This window comes from Lynx rufus, unplaced genomic scaffold, assembly GCF_022079265.1.
Source record: "Lynx rufus isolate CCGP_SWC_20201006 ecotype Redwood Valley unplaced genomic scaffold, mLynRuf1.p SCAF_1, whole genome shotgun sequence".
Classification (NCBI taxonomy): Eukaryota; Metazoa; Chordata; class Mammalia; order Carnivora; family Felidae; genus Lynx; species Lynx rufus.
In genome coordinates, this window is record NW_025814823.1 from 92,676,187 (window position 1) to 92,698,451 (window position 22,265).

At 41.3% G+C, this 22,265-nt stretch overlaps 1 pseudogene; it reads right to left on the bottom strand.

Moving 5' to 3' along the window:
* LOC124509361 (5-hydroxytryptamine receptor 3C-like) overlaps positions 1 to 20,874 on the bottom strand; it is a 58,545-nt pseudogene extending 37,671 nt beyond the window's left edge.
* Between the last annotated feature and the right edge of the window lie 1,391 nt (positions 20,875 to 22,265).

Genomic DNA, 22,265 nt, shown 5'->3' on the forward strand with positions numbered 1-22,265 from the left:
TAACCCTTGTGTTGTTCAAGGGTCCACTGTATTCCCCATATCTGGAAAAATTTGCTCTTTGTGTGTGTGTGTGTGTGTGTGTGTGTGTGCTAGTCCGAAGTATAGGTTGGGTGTGGGGACTCAGCTGTTACCCTGAGCAGAAGAAGGGATCGGACACTAGGGAGAAGCTTGCCCTGCTTGATGTCTGCAGCAAAGACTGCCATCGGAGGGTCATCTACTGTCATCCATCTGCTGTTTTTCCCTTAGGGAGTCCTAAACTTGTGTTTGCACCTCAAAATTATTGGTGGGGCAAACTTTTCCCTCTACTGCTGATCTTTGCCTCTTCCCAGAGCCCAGAAGACCACAGCTCCATCCAAGGTCTCTTTCCTGAATCCGCAGCACAATGTCAAGAGAAGGAAGGTTTCAGGCGCAGGCACGAGGGCTAATACATCAAACCTGTGCCAGATCCTAATACGGTTTCTTCTGGGAACTCTCCTTTCAGACTGGGCTCAACCTGGGACAAAGATGATAGTGTAGACAGTGCCCTGAGGTCAGAGGTAGAGAAATCCTGTTGCTTTTCAATGAGAGGGGCTACCTCAGGGAGATCCTTGAAACCCTGGGGGAGCTTGGGGCAGGCTGCCTTCATAGGTAAACTGCTCGCCTTTACTATATAGTTCAGAGACAACGACTGTCTGTGAGGTGTGGAGAATGGAAACAGCCTCTCAGTACCTAAAAAAAAAAAGAAAAAAGAAAAAAAAAGGTAAAAGGTTTTCATTTTACATACCTGGCCTTACAAGTGTGGAAAATGCTATGCCTGCAAATTTGCTTCCATGGAGAGACCCCGACTGCCTGACCTGTGCAAATGTGGTTGCGAGACAGGACCATGAGCAGGTGAAGGGAATTTACGACCTGTTCAAGGGGACTGTGCAACATGGAAGAGCGGGACCTGGCTGATCAGAACAGATGGTTCCAGGGAACTAGAGCTAATGGAAGGGAATTCAAATAAAAAACCCCTGGAAACTCTCAAGGAGACAAAACTAGAGCATTAAAAGTACTTAGGGAGCCTGATCCCATCCTTTCTGCCTTTGAAAGTTGGGTAGATGAACTTAAAAAGGAGACGATTTCTCCAGAGCACAGAATTAGTACTTTGAAAAAAGAAATCTCTCACAACAGAGAGCTAAAACACAGAGGCAGATTATAGGAAGCAGTAAGGGGTTTGGAGAATAGCTCTGGGAGTATTCTGCCAAGTATCCTGAATTCGAAGGATGGAGAGAAATTCTTAATAGATTCCAGTAGGGGGTAAAAAGGTGTTATTTATATACCAAAAAAGTATGCCGATAGCTTACGATATCTTATGGGCATCACTAGAAAGTAGAAGACAATGGAATAAATCGAGTGGGTCATTCAGAGTGAAGAACTGTGATCCGAGAATTCAATTTCCGGTCGATGTGACATTTGTCATTCATCATTAGGCAAGACTGTAAAGATGGCTCCCTAACAGCCCACCCTCCCTATTGGTCAAACACTAATCTAGATACCAACGTGAAGGGATTTTGTGTGTAACCAAAGACCCAAGTTACTTGACCTTAAGTTATGGAGATTATCCACATGGGTCTGACCCAATCAGGTGAGCTCTGTAGATGCAGAATTTTCTCTAACTGGTAACAGAAGATGAAGTTGGAGAGTCACACCATTGCTGGCCTTGAAGATAAGGGGGACCATATGCTAAGGAATATAGGCAGCCTGAGTGGCCCCTGGCTGATGGCCACCAGGAAAGTGAGGACCTCGTTCTACAACCACAAGGAACGAATTCGGCCACCGATCTAAATGAGTAAAGAAGTGGATTTGTATCCAGAATTTCCAGATAAGAACCCATCCTGACCTTGAGTTCAGCCTTGCAAAAGCTTAAGCAGAGATTCCAGCCAAGTTTGCCTGAATTTCTGACCATAATTGTATTATGGGATACTAAGTGGGTGTCGTTTTATATTGTAATGTTTTCTCCCCCAGTGTTATTGAGAAAGAATTGACATATGTCACTGTACAAGCATGAAGCATACAGCCTGATGGTTTGATTTACATATATTGTGAAACGATTATCACAGTAGGTTCAGCTAACATTTGTCATTTCATATACCATAATACAATAAAATGAAAGGAAAGAAAAAAATTTTTTCCTTGTGATGAGAACTGTTAGGATTTATTCCCTTAACAAGTTTCCTGTATATTATACAGCAGTGTTAGCTGTAGTCAGCATGTTGTACATTACACGCCCACTACTTATTTTTCTTATAACTGGAAGTCTGTACCTTTTGACCACCTTCCTCCAATCTCTGCTACCCCATCATCTGCCTTTGTAACCACAAGTCTGACTTCTCTCTCTCTCTCTCTCTTGAAAAAAAAAAATACACATATAAAGTGAGACTACACAATTATTTGTCTTTTTCTGTCTGACTTATTTCACTTAGAGGTATGCCTTCAAGGTCCATCCATGTTGTCGCAAATGGTAGGACATCCTCGTTTTTTATGGCTGAAGAATATTCCATTGTGTATATGTCCATTTTCTCTATCCATCCATTTAATGTTGGACGCTTAGGTTGTTTCCATGTCTTGGCTATTGTTAACAATGCTGCAGTGAACTTGGGGGTGCAGATATCTTTCCCAGTTAGTATTTTCATTTCTTTGAATATATACCCAGAAGTAGAATTGCTGGATTAAATGGTATTTCTGTTTTTAATTTTTTGGTGATTCTCCATACTGTTTTCCAGAGTGGCTGTACCAATTGATGTTCCCACCAACAGTGCACAAGGGTCACCTTTTCTCCATGTCCTCGTCAGCATTTATCTCTTGTCTTTTTGATGATGGCCATTCTAACGGGTGTGATGTGATATCTCATTTATAGATTGTAAGATTTGTGCTGATTTGCTTTGTGGCAATAGAAAATTAATGCAAAGATATTTCGAAACATAGATGTTTTCAGAGAGCATTCTATCCCATGTCTTATTTTTTGCAGGTTTTATTTATTTATTTTTAAGTAATCTTTACACCCAACCTAAGGCTCAAACTTAGGGCCCCAAGATTAAGAGTGGCATGCTCTCGGGGCACCTGGATGGCTTAGTCTGTTAAAAGGCTGGCTCTGGATCTCGGCTCAGGTCATGATCTCACGGTTTGTGAGTTCGAGCCCCACGTTGGGCTCTGCACTGACAGCGCAGAGCCTCCTTGGGATTCTTTCTCTCCCTCTCACTGCACCTGCCACCCTCCTCAAAGTAAATAAATTAAAAAGGAAAAGACTGGCATGCCCTTCTGACTGAGCCAGTCAGACACCCTCTGCTCATGTCTTATTCTGAAGCAAATGCCCTCATTGAATCCAACCAGCAATATGACAATAGAGGAGAGGAAACAGATCAGCGAGGAGCCCTTCATTATTCGTGGTTACATGTACCTGAAAAGAATTTTAATTTGTTAGATGAAGGTTAATGTAAATGTTAATGAGTTAGCCTGGTACTTAACAGTTCTAAACTATCTCAGCAAAACCCAGGATGTGAAAGGCAAAACCTCGGTACCTCTTTCTAAATATTTCATCTGGTCCATGAAGACAGGGGTCACTGGGAAATGTTAAGCAAGACTTCTACTGAGGACAGAGGTAGAACGAAGAGAGTGTTCACTCATTCAATAAAAATAAGGAGAGGAGAAAAGAAGAGACCACCATGTTCATTAAATAGCAAAAGTCAAATCAGATGGAGGAACTAAAGCCATGTCTGTTTTTTGTGGCAATACATGGGAAGTGCTGAGTTCTCCTGTTTGAATTCCCCTATCAAAAGACGGAGACTGTCAGATTGGGTTAAAAACCCAGTACTTATGTTTTTTGTAAGAAATGTATTTGAAATGAGAAAGAAATGTCAAAAGTGAAAGATGAAGCAAGGATATAGAAGGCAAATTCAAACCAGAACCCTGGGAATGTATCTGATGTGATAAAAGAACATTCAAAGGCAAAAGCATTTAATGAGATGAAGGGATGTTAAGTAGTCATAAAAGTTACAACCCACCAAGAAGATAAAACAACCACAAACTTGAATAACCAAATAAAAATTGCTAAGCACATGAAGCAGAAAGTCCTCAAAATACAAAGAGAGCAAAATGAAAACAAAACGATGCCTCTTAATATATGTCCTTCTGAACTTAATGAATTAAAGAGAGAGTTTAAATAATGCAACCAACAGGGGCGCCTGGGTGGCTCAGTCGGTTGAGCATCTGACTTCAGCTCAGGTCATGACCTCACAGTTTGCTTCCTGAGTTCGAGCCCTGCGTCGGGCTCTGTGCTGACAGCTCGGAGCCTGGATCCTGGAGCCTGCTCTGGATTCTGTGTCTCCCTCTGTCTCTCTCTGCCCCTCCCCTGCTTGCACTCTGTCTCTGTCTCTCTCTCAAAAATAAACGTTAAAAAGCAAGTAAAAAAAATAATGCAACCTATAAATACATATCTATGGTTTTTTAGCAATTGGGAGAGATAAGAACATGGTAGAGATGACAAATTGACAAATTTGTACAGCATGATAAAATAAACTTTGCTTTTTCATGCTCATAGAACTGTTTTTGTTTTTGTTTTTGTTTCTTTTCTGAAACCAGTCATGTACCTGGACAAATAAAGTGTAATAAATTCTAAAATGTAGAAATATTTACAGGCTATATTCTCCCATCATAATGCCATAAAGCCAATGATCAGAATCTTAACTATGTGAAATGTAAGAATGCATTGCTAAAAATGTCTGTATCGAAGAGGAAATCAAAATGGAAATTGAATATTTTATACACATTTTCAAAAATGAGAAAAAATTTTCAACCAGAAGTAGGAGAGTATAACTAAAGCTTTACACAAAGAAAACTTTACGTCCTTCAGACATTTATATTAATGAGAAAGAAATATAATTGTGTTAATTATAGAAATATAAATATAAAGACATTTCTATTTATTATTCTACTACTAATAAACTAAGAGATTATCTGATAACTAAATACCTTTCCATTTCTGGGCTGGCACATCTTCATTGCAATATCTTTTTTATATTGTTTCTTTGGCTTACTAATATTTTGCTTAGAACATTTGCGTATATTTTGTTATTGAAAGCAGCCAAGAATTTTTTTAAATGTTTATTTATTTTTGATAGAGAGAGAGAGGGAGAGAGAGTGTGAGTGGGGGTGGGGCAGAGAGAGGGAGACAGAGATTTCAAAGCAACATGCTGCCCTGACAGTACAGAGCCCGACCCAGGACTTGAACCCACCAACTGTGAGGTCATGATCTGAGCCAAAGTGAGATGCTTAACTGAGGCACTCAGGTACCCCCCAAACAGCCAAGAATTTGTATTTGTATGGTATCTGTCATGTTTTCATAGTAGATTTATCCTTGTCTCATAAAACGAGTTGGGTTGTAGTTTTTCATTTTTTTCCCGTTGGTTGGTTGAAGTTTGTAATTATTATTACTATTATTACCACTACTATTATAACTGTTTCTATTAAGTACAATATTTAATAGCAATTGCCTAAAAATCTGTCTAGGCTTGATGCTGTACTTGTGGGAAAGAATGCAAACTATTGATTCAATGTGTCAAACAATAATATTTTATTTCTTCTTGAATCTGTTTGGTAATTTGTATTTTTTGAGGAGTGTGTGCAGTTCGTCCAAGTTTTCAAATATATTGATAACGAAACGCATCATGTGTTCTCTTTAATCTTTTTAACCTTAATCAGTCAGTTTCCCTTTGCATTACTCATATTGTTTATTTATGACTGCTTTTTTTCTCCTGGATTAATCTTGATGGAGATTTTTTTTAATCCAGGCTTTTCCAAAGTACCAGCCTGGATTTTGTTGATCGTTTTTATTGTATGTTTGTATTTTATCTTATTTATTTCTGATCTTATTTTATTATTTCATTCCTTTTACTTCATTTGGACTTTTTCTGGTTTTCTTTGTTTAATGTCTATCATTTATTTTTCTTCTAATATAAGCAATTATGGGTATAATATTCTTTCTCAGCGTCATGTTGGCTGTGGCTGCAGCTACAGACCATGCTATTTTTAAAAAAAATTTGCCATATTTGCATTCCCTCCCTCCCGCTCCCCCCCCACTCTCTCTCTCTCACACACATGCACACACAGACACACTCACACACACATGTATACATACATCGGTCAGATTGATGAGTGCATCCAAAAGCCTGTTTAAGTTGGGTGGGTGCTAGGGCATATCCTTCATATAAGCCCATGTCCTTTTTTTTTTTTTTTAAGCTGATAAATATCTTAGTGGGCTGATTTATTTTATTTTATTATTTTATATTTTAGTTTAGTTTAGTAATTTCTGCTCAATATAAGGCTCAAACTCATGACCCTACTATCAAGAGTTTCATGTTCTACCAACTGAGCCATACAGGTGCCCCAAGCCCTTTTTTTTTGAATTTTTAAATGTACATCAAAGTCAGTTAGCATGTAGTGCAATAATGATTTCAGTAGTAGAATCCAGTGATTCATCCCCTACATGTAACACCCAGAGCTCATCCCAACAAGTGTCCTCCTTAATGTCCCCTTGTCCAATTAACCCATCACCCCACCCACACCACCTCCAGCAACCCCCAGTTTGTTCTCTATATCTAAGCGTCTCTTATGTTTTGTCCCCCTCCCTGTGTTTATATATTTTTGCTTCCCTTCCCTTATGTTCATCTGTTTTGCATCTTAAATTCCACATATGAGTGAAGTCATACGATATTTGTCTTTCTCTGACTGACTTATTTTGCTTCGTAAAATACACTCTATAATACACTTCTGGTTCTATAATACACTCTATAGTGTATACACTATAATACACTCTAGTTCCACCCACATTGTTGCAAATGGCAGGATTTCATTCTTTTTGATCACTGGGTAATACTCCATTGTATGTCTATACCACATCTTTATCCGTTCGTCTGTCGATGGACATTTGAAGCCCATCCTTTTATAATAATTTTATAGTGATAAAAATATTCGTCTGCTTGCCCTGGTTTTGCTGTTGAAATTGACACGTTGTTTTACTAATTTGGGTTTTAGGTCAGTTTCTGATTTTATGAAAGAATATTCCACCATAAAATTCAACATTTACATCACCTTGCTCTGCATTTCCTCTAAGGGTAGCTCATAATGAAGATTCAAACAGTGGAGAAACCAGCAACTATTATGGGGTAGTATCAAAGGAAAAGTAACATTCCAGTTCCCTAGCAAGATGGACAGTGCTTCACAGAATCACACATCAGCGTTGCCAATGTAAGGACTTATTTTGCTACCAAACCTGATATTTTTTAGAAGGCACTCAGAGGAATTGTATGGAGTGTATTATGCACATAAATGTCTTAACTTTGATTTTATTTGCAGGACTGACTTGTTCTTGGCAGCAGACAGGACACCCTTACAACATGGTGGTGGTTTCCAGTGAGACATTCTCTCCTCCACCTTCCAGACACCTGCTAGTGTTTCCTGCTTCCTTGGTTTCTCTTCCATGTTGGTAGATTCCTTTGAACTGGTAATGTCACTGTATTGATTAAACATTAAACCTCACAGCAGAATTATGGTTTTCTCAATTTTCTCATTGTCTCACCTCATTTTCTTGTGATTTGAGATTTGGAAAAACATGCACATCTCCCTGGAAATGATGTAGAGTAATTCCCACAAGGACACACTACCTTTATGTTTCCACTTCAGTGCATTCTCTCTCTTCTATGCCTTTGACTTTCCTCCTGGGATCAGCAGGTTTTGGCCCTGGGGCAATTTTTACCGTTTTCTCTAGTGATAAGCTATAGGTAATGAAAATGGCTTTATTTATCCTCCTTCTTGAAAGATATCATTGGTGAGTATTCAGTTCTATTTGATGGCTACTTTTAAGGCCATTATTTGTCTGTCTTTGAACTTGCACTACTGTTGTTGGTAAATCAGCTCCTCTTTGTGTTGACACTTCTGGGCAGAGAGTGGGGGGTGCAATGCAGCTGTAGCTGAATTACTGTTGACCTTCGTTCAGGTCTCAGGATAATGAGGAAAAATCCCGTGTGTCCCTAACTTTTTGCCTCCTTGTAAGGACCTAATTGTAGGAGCCCAAAAGTTTGAACTCATTGTTATATGCAAAACCAAAGACTTGTTATTTAAAGAAATGGAAGTACTAAATGTTAGATTCAGATGCTTATGAGAATTTCTCTTATTTTCTTACTGTTTTTTAATGACTATGGGTACTCTTTTACCTAAAAGTGAGAGGAGGGTTTTTATTTATCTTCATTTCCAACTGTTGTGTTCTTTATTTCTTCTGTCAGAGTGCATAAAAGAGAAAGTAGAAGACGTTTTCTTTGAAAATCAGAGAAAATGTATACAGAAAAAAATTGTTTATGTAAGTTATTGTATAAAATGCGGATTCCAGTGTCCTTGGTTCACTATGATTCTATGGCATAATAGACTTCGAAATACCTCCAACACTTGAATTCAATTATTAAAATACAAGTTGACCGGGGCGCCTGGGTGGCGCAGTCGGTTAAGCGTCCGACTTCAGCCAGGTCACAATCTCGCGGTCCGTGAGTTCGAGCCCCGCATCAGGCTCTGGGCTGATGGCTCGGAGCCTGGAGCCTGTTTCCGATTCTGTGTCTCCCTCTCTCTCTGCCCCTCCCCCGTTCATGCTCTGTCTCTCTCTGTCCCAAAAATAAATAAAAAACGTTGAAAAAAAAATTAAAAAAAAATACAAGTTGACCAACAAGCTGATAAAACTTAACCTTGTCATAGCGATTTCCCTAAGTATAAATTAAATACCTACTATCTCACTACTTTAAGCAATTAGCAAAGACTACATTTTAGATAAAGCATCCATTAAATTATACATTAACAGCATTTTCTGCATTGGTTTAGCATATGTTGGTCTCACAGTAAGCCCACCACATGTCAAAATAAATCACTGCTTTCCAGCGAGTACATTGTGTATGTGTTAACATTTGATATTCTGCAAAATATCCATGTATTCTTCCCCTGTTTGTCACAGTTGCTAGGAAAGAGTATTTGTCCCTCACAGTAAGGGTGACAAATTTTCTTTTCTTTCAATGTCTATTCATTTTTGATGAGGAAAACTAAATTGTGTGTGTATGGCAAGTTTAGTATTTATTTGTAGGATTGGCCCAGTATCAAAAATGAAAAATCCTGGTGTAACAAGTCCTTTCTGTTTTGAAGATATGGATGAGTTGACCTACATAAGTAGTCCTAATCTTTAATTATTACTTCCAGGACTGTGGACACAGAATCAAGTTATTGCTCTGAGATGATGAAATGGAGTATAAGAGCAGTAATTTGTTATGCTCAGGCACACACTCGTTTATTTAAAAAATAAGTATTAAGAACCTATCTTATCTTAGGTACTGTACTAGGTACTGGGGAGATAGAACAGCAAAGAAGATAGAGAATCCTGACCCTCATGAAATCTATGGTCTGTCGAGGAGGCAGGTGATGAACCATTTGCACTCAGTACAGGTCGGTCTTCTAGAGCTGGTATTTGAGTTTCTAAGTACAGTCAAACCTTAGTTTGTGAACATAATTGGTTCCAGACACACGCTTGTAATCCAAAGCACTTGTATATCAAAGCGAATTTCCCCATAAGAAATAATGGAAACTCAGATGATTCGTTCCACAACCCAAAAGTATTCATATAAAAATGATTACTATATTGTGATATAATACAAAATAATTAAGAAAATACAAAATATAAACAAAAATAAACAAATGAACCTGTGCTTACCTTTGAAAAACTTTGCGGCTGGTGTGAGGGAGACTGGAGAGAGAAGGGTTATTGTGTAGGATGACTTTCACTATCACTCATGGAATCTCTGCTATCTATTGGCTCAATGAAATCTTTCTTTTCGTGCAACTTTAACAAGGAACCTATCCAATGACACTTGCTTTTGCTTCCTTTTGAGGATTTCGTGGAAATGTGACGTTGCACTGATGATCACCCACAATCCGGCAGCCAGAGAGAAAGAGAAGAACCATTGGTCAGTTGTGATCATGTGACATTCAGCGTCATATACTACTTGTATTGTAAGACATCGCTTGTTTGTCAAGTTAAAATTTATTAGAAATATTTGCTCCTCCTGCAGAACACTTGCAGAACAAGTTACAATCCAAGGTTTTACTATAATCTCATGTTCTACAAAATCACTTACTAAAACAGGACTGTATTGGAATAAACTAAGCTATGATGGGTTAATAAGAACAACAAATGCTTCTTAGTGACTTTATTCTTTTTCTTTTTCTTTTTTTAATTTTTTTAATTTTATTTATTTATTTTGAGAGAGACAGAGACAGCATGAATTGGGGAGGGGGAGAGAGAGAGGAGAGAGAAATCCCAAGCAGGCTCCACACTGCCAGCACAGAGCCCAATACAGGGCTCAAACTCACAAACTGCGAGATCATGACCTGAGCCAAAACCAAAAGACAGACGCTTAAGCGACTGAGCCACCACCCAGGTGTCCTGTTTCTTAGTGACTTTAAAGGACAAATTTGAATTTGTCACTGAAGCTAGATACCCAAAGTTGGTTGGCAAAAGGATCTGTTCCTCATAGTCCGATGGAGGCAACACCATCTCCTAATGCTGCCATTCCAACTGGGGTTATTTAGGGTCCAACTTAATAGAGGAGCAGAGAGCCAGAAATTCTTGAAATGGAATTAAATACTTCTGCCCCAAAGGGACATATGTCATTTTCACTCATATTTCACATAGCTATCCTAATTTCAGCAGGCTGGAAAAGTGCAGTCATCTGGGTCGCCAGAAGTAAAAGAGAACGGAATACTGGCAAGCACTTGGGAGGGCTTCCCATAGACTGCAAATCTGATCACCAAATTTTCAGTACATTCTTCTTCCCATCATGTGAGATACTCAACCCTTGATAAGGGAGATGATCTCAAATGCTCATTTATATCAAAGCATAATGCGCTGTGGTTATCAGAATCAGATGTGGTCGCTGTTGGTCCAAAGATCTCTGAAATTAAAACACAGTTGATCTCCCTCTACTCCATGCCACATACCCAATATATAGGGTAGAGCAAAGATAGGGTGATAGCAATAAACAATCCCATTGGTGGTAAGAAAAAAAATGGAAGGCGCACAGGAGTCATTAGGTCATGTACTATTTCTAAAATCCCACTGGCAAAGTGAGGGCCATATACTCTGGGAGTGAGGACTGTTCTGTAATTAGGCCCTGAAAATACTGTGATGAGGAAATCTTTTGCTCACTGTTCTCCGTGGCTCTTAGCTCTGCCCTCTTGAAGGGTCTTCCTTTTCTTTTTTTTAAACTTGAGAGAGAGACAGAATGAGTGCACAAGAGAGGGAAAGGGGCAGAGAGAGAGACAGAGAGAATCCTAAGCAAGCTCCACTCTCAGCATGGAACCCAACATAGGGCTTGATCCCACAACCCTGGGATCATGACCTGAGCTGAAACCAAGAGTCAGATGCTCAAACTTACAGAGCCACCCAGGCACCCCTGTGGTGTTACTTTTTATCAGATCACTTTCTGTGTATGGGCATCTGGGTGACCAAGAGTCATTTTAGGTCTGAAATAGTCATGGGCTTCTCGTTCTTTTGTTAGTACAACTCTCTCAAAAGTTTCATGGAATCTTATCTATTTGATTCTAGCAATCTCTGTCAGCCAGGAGCAGATAAAGCCCCACTTCATTCAAAAGAATGAAGAGTCACCGTTCATTCTTTTTTGGTCAAGGCTCTCCAAACTGCTACATGGACAAAATTGGTCAAGCACATCCCTCTCTCTGCTGTTTGGCTTAATGGAAGGCCCCTCAAGTCTGTTGGCATTGGTGCAAGAGTCACATATTACACACCTTACCTTGAGTCATTTCTCTTTTTTTAATTAAAAAGATTTTTTTAAGCTTTTTAAAAATCCATTTTGAGAGAGAGAGAGAGAGACAGGCAGCACGAGTGGGGGAGGGGCCAAGAGAGAATGAGAAAGAAAGAAAGAGAGAATCCCAAGCAGGCTCCACACTGTCAGCACAGAGACCGATGCAGGGCTTGAACTCACCAACTGTGAGATCATGACCTAAGCCGAAACCGAGAGTGGGACGCTTAACTAACTGAGCTACCCAGGCGCCCCACTGAGTCATTTATTTCTCGTTGAAAAGCTGCAAATCAGGATTTCTACCTCTGACCATGATGGAGAAACATGCCTTTACACAACTAGAAAGCTGGGAATTAAGTGGTTTCTGACACTGGGTTGAAGCCGCACAGGATTGTAATCACTAACAAACAGGAAACAAATGAGCTGAGCTCTAGGATGGCCTAGCTTTCTTTTTATTTTTCTTTCTTTTTTTTTTTTTAACATTTATTTATTTTTGAGAGAGAGTGAGGCAAGGGGCAGAGAGAGAGGGAGACAGTTTCCGAAGCAGTCTCTGAGCTGACAGTAGAGAGCCCATGCGGGGTTTGAACCTACAATCTGTGAGATCATGCCCTGAGCTGAAGGTGGATGCTCAATCAACGCCCCTAGGATGACTAGCTTTCTACCTGGAGGCACATTTGGAACCATGAGGCAGGATGAGGATGTCAAAAAGAACTGAAGTTGCCTCAATGACTTGAGAAGGCAGAGGTGTCCAGATAGTTAAAACTTGTGGAAAAGAGATCCAGAGAGGGAAAATGCCATGGAAAAAAAGCTCCAGAAATCCGACTATGAATTCCCTTAGGCTGTTTAGCTGCACAGCACTCTGCTTATGCATGGGATGAAATTCTGGAAGTTGAGGCAAGAGAGCAACTGGGGATCCATGAGCTGAACAATTCCCAGAACCCACCCAGGGCCATGGTGAAGAGTTCCCAATAACCACTCAGTAGAGACCAAGAAGGGACACACCTCAGTTGTGGAGCTACTGTAGACCCTCACAGAGCTTAAAAACAAAACTTGAAAGGATCACACTCAACAGCAAGTAACTTAATGGTCCATACTCCTTAAAGGAAGACAGCCAAATCAAGAATCTCAACAGTATAAACTTCCCGATATCCAGGATTCCAAAGAATTACTTGATACAAAACATTGGGAAAATAAGACTCATAATTGGAAAGAAACTCAAGTCGACAGTAACAGACCCAATAGTCAATAAAAATGTGTAGAGAAAAATGCAGTCTGTTCACTTGAAATGCATCATTCACATAATCATGAATGCTAAAGTTATACATCTTCTGGAATAATATATAGGTACAAACTATTATGACCTTGGGATAAGCAAAGTGTTTTTTTGATAAACACCAAAATTACTTTATTAAAAAATTTTTTTAATGTTTTATTTATTTTTGAGAGACAGAGAGATAGCATAAGCAGGGGAGAGGCAGAGAGAGAGGGAGACACACAATCTGATGCAGGCTCTGGGCTCTGAGCTGTCAGCACAGGGCTTGACATGGGGCTTGAACCCACAAGCCATGAGATCATGACCTGAGCCCAAGTTGGACGCTTCACCAACTGAGGCGTCCAGGAGCCCCTAAAGTACATTATTATTATTCAGACATGAACTATTTGGAAGACGCCATCAAGAGGCTGAAAATAGGAGCCACAGATTGAATGCAAATATCCAATACATACATAAAATACATATAAGAGTTTTTTATGTATATTTTAAATATATATATATTTGTATATATATTGTTTTATTATTTTATTTTTGTTTTATTTTTGTTTATTTTGAGAGAGAGAGAGAGAGAGAGCACAAGTGGGGAAAGGGCAAAGAGAGAGGGAAAGAGAGAATCCCAAGCAGGCTCCGCATCATCAGTGCAGAGCCCGATGCAGGGCTCCAACTCATGAACTGCGAGATGGTGATCTGAGCCGAAGTCCAATGCTTAATCGACCGAGCCACCAAGGCGTCCCTATATATATATTAAATATATATTTCAAAAAATATATTTAAATATATAAATATTATTATATATAAAGAAGTTCTTACAACTCATAAGGAAAAGACAAATAGTCTAGTATAACATGAACCAAAGATTTGAACAGACACTTCACAAAAGAGCATATACAAATGGTCAATAAGCACAGGAAACAACGCTCACCATCATTAGGCATCAGAGAAATGCAAATTAAAGTCACAACGAGATCCCACCCTATGCAAATTTAATGGCTACAATGGGAAGACTGAGAACCCCCAAGCATTGATAAGTATGTGGAGGAAAAGGAACTGTCATCTGTCAACCATATTGGAAGATTCTTCAGCATTTTCTTATCAAGATAAACACATACATGTCTTAAGACCCAACAATTCTATGGGGTGCCTGGGTGGCTCAGTCAGTTGAGTGTCTGACTTCGGCTCAGGTCATGATCTCACAGTTCGTGGTTCGAGCCCCACATCAGGCTCTGTGTTGACAGCTCAGAGGCTGGAACCTGCTTCCGATTCAGTGTCTCCCTCTCTCTCTGCCCCTTCCCCTCTGGCGCTCTGTCTCTCTTGCTCTCTCTCAAAAATAAACATTAAAAAAAAAAGACCCAACAATTCTGATCTAGATAATTACCCAAGGGAAATAAGAACATGTATTTACACAGAGGCTTGTATATGACCCAAGTTTTCATCAGTAGGAATGACAAATAAATTGTAGTCATCCCCACAACGGTATACAATTTAGCAAAAAACATAATGACTTTCTGATACCCATAGCAACATGATGAATTTTTAAAATACTCATCCTGGGTGAAAGGAGCCAGATGTACAGAAGTACATACTGTATGAACTTATTCTATGAAATTCTAAGGAAGCCACATTTAATCTATAGTGATCTATAGAAAGCAGATCAGTTGCTGATTGGGGCCAGGATAGAGAGAGGTTGCAAAAGGATGTGAAAATCTTGTCTTTTGATGGGCTACATATAATTGACAGAAGTCCCCACCCTGTGTACTTAAAATCTGTGAATTTCAGTGTTTGTAAATACAGTTCAATTTTTAAAATATGGGCATTTGTCTCTTAAAGGCATTCTTGAGCTTAGCTTTTACTTTTCAAAGTCATGGAAAAGTTGCCTTTTAACTTTGCAAGGCCCCAAATATTTTGTGTTCTCTTTACTCTGTTCCACTTTTATTTGGAACCCAGCCAATTCTTTCAGGAGCTCAACTTTTTTTTTTTTTAATTGTTTAATGTTTATTTTTTGAGAGAGAGAGAGAGAGAGAGAGAGAGCAAGCAGGGGAGGGACAGAGAGAGAGAGGCAGACACAGAATCCGAAGCAGGACCCAGGCTCTGAGCTGTCAGCACAGAGCCCAACGTGGGGCTTGAAATCATGAACTGTGAGATCACGACCTGAGCTGAGGTCAGACGCTTAACTGACTGAGCCACACAGGCGCCCCAGGAGCTCAACTTTAAAAAAATTTTACCTTGTCGTGTACAACCTGTGTTAGTCCTCCAGGGCTGCCATGGCAAAACACCACCGACTGGGCAGCTTGCAATTTGTTTTCTCACAGTTCCAGAAGCCAGAAATTCAAGATCAATTGGCTGACAGCACGGATTTCTCCTGAGGCCCCTCAGGAGGCTTGCAGATGGCTGTGTCCTCACCTGTTTTTTTCTCTGTGTGTTGGCGCTTCGTGTCTGTCTCTTTCTCTCTCTCTTCTTATGAGGACAGAAGTCATATTGGATTAAGGTCCAACCTTATGAACTCATTTAACCTTAATTACCTCCAGAAAGGTCCTATATCTAAATATAGTCACACTAGGCATTAGGGCTTTGACAGAGGAATTTTGAAGGCACACATTTCAGTCCATAGCATTCTTTTCTCTGCCTGACCCCACCCACATTCAGGCCCTTTTCACATGCAAAAAAATTCACTTCCTCCTAGCAGCCCCCAAATTCTTTCTTCTCCTCCTCCTTCTTCTTCCTCTTCTCCTCCTCCTCTTCCTCCTTCTCCTCCTTCCCCTTCCCCTCCTCCTCCTCCCCCTCCCTCTTCTTCTTCTTCTTTCTTCTTCTTCTTCTTCTTCTTCTTCTTCTTCTTCTTCTTCTTTTCTTCTTCCTCTTCTCCTCCTCCTTCTTCTCCTCCTCCTCCTTCTCCTCTTCCTCCTCTGCCTCCTTCTTCTTCTCCTCCTCCTCCTTCTCCTCCTTCTCCTCTTCCTCCTTCTCCTCCTTCTTCTTCTCCTCCTCTTCCTCCTCCTTCTTCTCCTCCTCCTCCTTCTTCTTCTCCTCCTCCTCTTCCTCCTCCTCCTTATTCTTCTTCTTCTTCCCCTCTTTCTCTCCCTCCCCTTCCTCCTCCTCCTTCTTCTTCTTCTTCTTCTTCTTCTTCTTCTTCCTCCTCCCTTCCTCCTCCCCCTCCCCTCCCCCTCCTCCTCCTTCTCCTCCTCCGCCTTCTTCTTCTCCTCCTCCCCCTCCTCCTTCTCCTTCTCCTCCTTCTCCTTCTCCTCCTTCTCCTCCTCCTCCTCCTCCTCCTTCTTCTCCTTCTTCTTTTAACTTATTTATTTTGAGAGAGATAGCATGAACAGGGGCCAGACAGAGAGAGAAGCAGAGAGAACCCCAAGCAGGCTCTGCACTGTCAGAGCAGAGTCTGACATGGGGCTCAAATTCACAGACTGTGACATCATGATCGGAGCAGAAATAGAGGTGGACACTTAACCGACTGAGCCACCCAGGAGTTCCCTCCCCCTTTTATTCAGTCCCAAAATTCTTTTTTTTTTTAAGTTTGCATTCTGAAATATGTATGTATGTATGTATGTATGTATGTATTTAAATTTACATCCAAGTTAGCATATAGTATTAGCTAGTATATAGTAATGATATATATATCATTAGCAATAATGATTTCAGAAGTAGATTCCAGTGATTCATCCCCTACGTATAACACCCAGGGCTTATCCCAACAAGTGTCCTTCTTAATGCCCCTTGCCCATTTAGCCCCCCCCCCCACAACCCCTCCAGCAACTTCAGTTTGTTCTCTGTATTTAACAGTCTCTTAGGTTTTGTCCCCCTCCCTGTTTTTATATTATTTTTGCTTCCCTTCCCTTGTGTTCATCTGTTTTGTATCTTGAATTCCACATATAAGTGAAGTCATATGACATTTGTCTTTCTCTGACTTGTGAGTCCCCGAATCTTAACTCATTCTAGCATCAACTCCAAGTCCCCAGGCTTATCTCAATATCCTTTAAGTCAGGAATGGGGGAGACAGGAGACCTGATTCATCCTGAGGCAAAATGCCTTTCCCGCTGTGAATCTGTGGAGCCAGACAAGTTACGTACTTCCAAACCGTCATGGTGGGCCAGGCACAGGGCAGACATTCCCCTTCCAAAAGGGAGAAAATGGCAAGACAAAAGGGGTGAAAGGTCCCAAGCAAGTCCAAGATCTAGCAAGATGAATTCCATTAGATCTGTTGCCCCTCCCCCCCCCATTACATCTTAAGGCTCCAGAGTCATCCTCTCTTGCTCCCTCCTTTCTGCTCTCCAGGCCCACTGGGGCATGACTGGGTGACAGCACTGTTGTCTGAGGCTCCGTGTCACAGCCTTGCCCCTGGCCCAATGCAGATAAGGAGGAGACAGCCTTACCTTAGAAAACAAGAAGGAGCTGGCGCTGCCCCCCAGGTCTGTGGTGGCAGTGACAGCCCTGATTTCTGAATCACCCTTGGGGTCATTCTTTCCTTTTTTTGAACTATAATATCATGCATGTGGCAGCCAAATAGCTGTACTGTCCCATCCTATAGAACCCCCAGAATTCCTATAGGCTTTCTTCATTTCATCCTGCCTCTGCCCCCTGTAGTCCATACTGGTAGTGTCCCTGCGGACATAGTACCATCTCTAGACCTCACTCCTGCCAGGATGGCTGATTAAACCAATGAATCGAACCTATGATCTCTTTATCAAATAATTTTCCAAACACACCCTTGGTGTTCTTTCCAGGACATGCTTACATGCTTTCACTCCACTCCTTCCTTCTTTCCTTCCTTCCTTCCTTCCTTCCTTCCTTCCTTCCTTATGCATCGGCTAAGCACCTTCCAATTCTTCAAGTTCTTGTTCTTTTTTTACTCAGTAATTAATTTGTCTCTCTCCTTTCCCATTTTACTATAAGTAGTTTCTGTTATGGAACTAGGATGCACCCTCAACACTTTGCCTAAAAGTCCTCTCTGCTAAATATCCAAGTTCATCAGCTTAAAAAAAAAAAGTTTCATTTATTTATTTTGAGAGAGGGAAAGAGGGAGGGGAAGAGAGTGAGAGAGAGAACCCCAAGCAGGCTCCACATTGTCATTGCCAGAGCCTGATGCCAGGCTTGATCCCACCAATTATGAGATTGTGAGCTGAGCTGAGATCAAGAGTCAGACACTCAACTGACTGAGCTACCCATGTGCCCCAAGTTCATCACCATAAATTTCTGCTTTCCACAAAACATAGGACACAGTTTGGTCAAGTTCTTTGCCACTTAGCTGGCACTGTAACTAGGTTTTTGAACTTTTTTTTTTTTTTTTTTTTGCTAACTTGGTTTTTAAAAGGCCATTCTAATAAAGAAATTGTGGTTTATATACACAATGGAGTACTACGTGGCAATGAGAAAGAATGAAATATGGCCCTTTGTAGCAACATGGATGGAACTGGAGAGTGTGATGCTAAGTGAAATAAGCCATACAGAGAAAGACAGATACCATATGGTTTCACTCTTATGTGGATCCTGAGAAACTTAACAGAAACCCATGGGAGAGGGGAAGGAAAAAAAAAAAAAGAGGTTAGAGTGGGAGAGAGCCAAAGCATAAGAGACTCTTAAAAACTGAGAACAAACTGAGGGTTGGTGGGGGGTGGGAGGGAGGGGAGGGTGGGTGATGGGTATTGAGGAGGGCACCTTTTGGGATGAGCACTGGGTGTTGTATGGAAACCAATCTGACAATAAACTTCATATATTGAAAAAATAAATAAATAAAGGGCCATTCTACCATTCCCCCAAGCCTGCTGCTTCAGGGTGGTGGGGAACATGGTGATATCAGTGAATTCTATGAGCATGGGTCCATTGCCTCACTTCATTTGCTGTTAAGTGAGGTCCTTGAGTTCCAGTGCCATGAGTTCCAGTATCATGACAGTGGATAAGGTATTATGTAAGTCCATGGATGGGGATTTTGGCAGAAGCATTGCATGCAGGGAAGATGAATACATATCCAGAGTGCCTTTTCCGGTATGAACAAAATATTGCCCTGTCCATGATAGAAGTGGTCCAGTGTAATCAACCTGCCACTAAATAGCTGGGTGATGGCACCATATTGGGGTCTCAGTTTTGTTCTTGCTTCTGGCAGATTGGGACTCAGCAGTGGTCAGCCTTGGTGAGTGGAAATCGATGTTGCTGAATCCATGTATAACCATCACTGAATCATGGCTGCTTTGTTCCTGAGGCCACTGAATGATGACAGGGTGGGTGGGAAGAGAGTATAACTAGTATCCATAGAGCAGGTCATTTTCTCCAGTTAGTTATTAAAATCTCCTCTGCTGAGGTCACCCTTTGTTGAATACCTCACATTTTTTGCCCATTCAGAGAGGTCTGTTCACACAATTCTTCACCAGACTCATTGCCAATTTTCCACTGTTGCTTGTTCATTGGTACTAACGTACCCCCATATTTTTGTAGGTGACAACGCTACCAAATATTTTTCCACTGGTTTTATAATTTCCATGATGAGTTTTCTGAGCACGAACAGAACAACTACTAAAGCCAACACCACATATTTTAAGATTTTGTTATACGATCACGCATAGGGAGACCTCACATGTGGCTTTAGGAGGAGAGAGTTGGAAAACTCCACGTTGGTAAGGTTGTGAAGAAGTATCATCCTCTGTGTCCTGAAAGTTAGAGGAAATCTGGATATTGGTGTACTTCAGTATCATCCACCTTAAGAACATAAGGTTAGACATTAAAATTTATTGCTTCCTTTTTTTTTAATGTTTATTTATTTTTGAAAGAGAGAGACAGAGCGTGAGCAGAAGAGGAGCAGAGAGAGAAGGAGACACAGAATCTGAAGCAGGCTCCAGGCTCTGAGCTGTCAGCACAGAGCCAGACAGGGGGCTTGAACCCATGAACTGCAAGATCATGACCTGAGCCAAAGTCAGACGCTTAACTGAGCCACCCAGGCACCCCTGTTGCTTCCTCCTGATCACTAAAAGCCTAGGAAACTCTGTAACCAGAGCACCAACAAGCAATCACAACCCTAATACACTTGATCCTTGAACAACACGGGCTTGAAATGCTGTGGGCGTGAGTGAAACTGTTCATGATCTGTGTTGGTATTATGGATACTATGGATACTGAGGTAAATGACTAATTCTCAAAGGAAAGATGGGCCTTTTCATGGTTAGTTTTCTGTGTCGAATTGGCTGGGCTATAGTCCAAGGTCATTGGGTCTGTTGCTGTGAAGATATTTTGTATATGTGACTAAAGTCTCTAATCATTTAAGGAACATTATCCTTGATTGTCTGGGCGGACCTGACTTAATCAGTTGAAAGGTAGAACTCAAACTTCCCAGATGAAGAAATTCCACCTTTGGACTGAAGTGTCACCTCGTGCCTGAGAGGTCCAGCCCGCCCTGTCCTTCTTGATGGCCTGCCTTACAGATTTTGGACTCACCTCGCCAGCTTTCAGCACAAGTTCCTTCCCTGCAAGAATTGTCTTAATAGGTATCTCCTATGGGTTCTGTCTCCCTGGTGGAGCCCTGACTGATAACAGACAGGAAGTGAGAGAGAGAGAGAACAAGGATACCCTGGAACCCACTGGGACAAAGAGGAACCTTCACTAAGTGCTAGCCACCTCCAAATCCCCAAGGCTAATGACGCCGATGACCTGGAGGAAGAGCTGGCACCCTCTGTCAATGCAGCTAGCATGCATTTTGGGAGCCGGAGAAGCTGCAGGATCCAGCGGGAATAGCTGCAGACCTGGTTGCTTCGTCATGCTGACACCGTGAGTCAGCTGATCCCTCAAAGGTGCATGAGGGCCGACATCACTTGACTTTACACTGACCTTCCTAGTATAAATATGGCTGCTGCTTCCGTTGCACCTTCCAAACCTCGTGCACATTTCTCCTGGGCCCCATCCTAGCCCAGAACCATACAGAGAAGCGGATTCTGGGAAACACAGTTTCATCTTAGCTAGGCTGACACAATACACAACTACCACCACCACCACCACCAGGTATCCCTGGGGGGGAGGATTTCTTGGGAGCTTCTACGTGACTTTTTTTTTCTAGCTCATTGGCCATAATCGGCCGGCCACATCTGACTGCAAGTCTAAAAATCAAGGGTTCTCTTCTAAAGAAACGGAAGATGGGGGTGCCTGGGCTAAGCGTCTGACTTTGGCTCAGGTCATAATCTTGTGGTTTGTGGGTTTGAGCCCTGCATTTTGGGCTCTGGCTGACAGCTCAGAAACTGGAGCCTACATTGCATTCTGTGTCTCCCTCTCTCTCTGCTCCTCCCCTTCTCGCTTGCTTGCTCTCTCTCTCTCACACACACAAAAATAAACATTAAAAAAAAAGACGGGGTGCCTGGGTGGCTCTGATGGTTAAGCGTCTGACTTCAGCTCAGGCCGTGATCTCATGGTTCGTGAGTTCGAGCCCTGCGTCGGGATCTATGCTGACCGCTCAGAGCCTGGAGCCTGCTTTGGATTCTGTGTCTCCCTCTGTCTGCCCCTCTCCCACTCATGCTTTTGAGAGACTCTCTCTCAAAAATAAGTAAAAACATGAAAAAAAAGAAAGGGAGGATGAATACTGGGGTAAATGACAAACAGTCTCTGTTAGAGACTACTATTTACAGGACCTCGTTCCTGCCTTCCACAGCCTAATTTTTAGGAGGGGAAATGAGACACTATACAAACCTCTACTGAGCTTAGAATTTCCACCTAAGTCGAAATACTTCCCCTACATAGTCCCTTGGAAAACTTCACAGAGTGTTTTTATGTTTCAACAACTTTTCATAGATCAAAGTATTATCCTCAGGATAGCAGTGAACCACTATAAGCGGGCAATTCTTTACCCTCGATGTCAGAGTGTGATACAGATCAGCAGCAGGACTTTTTAAAAGCCTTTTGGGGGTAGGTTTTCTTTCCCTGGAAGAAGAAAAGGCGGAGTCAGTGACCAGGGGCCTCTTCTATGTATGGAGAGCCTTGGGTATATCTGCTTTAGTACCACGAAAAGGAAACCCACTTAGATGGTAGATTTACAGAGAAAAAAATAGGTTTTATTTAAATACTGCTTTGTACAAATTTCAATCAAGTCAACTCCCGCTCATGTTTGTGTGGTGCTAATAATATATTTAATGTCTTTTGAGCTTTATCACAGGCAGGTACTG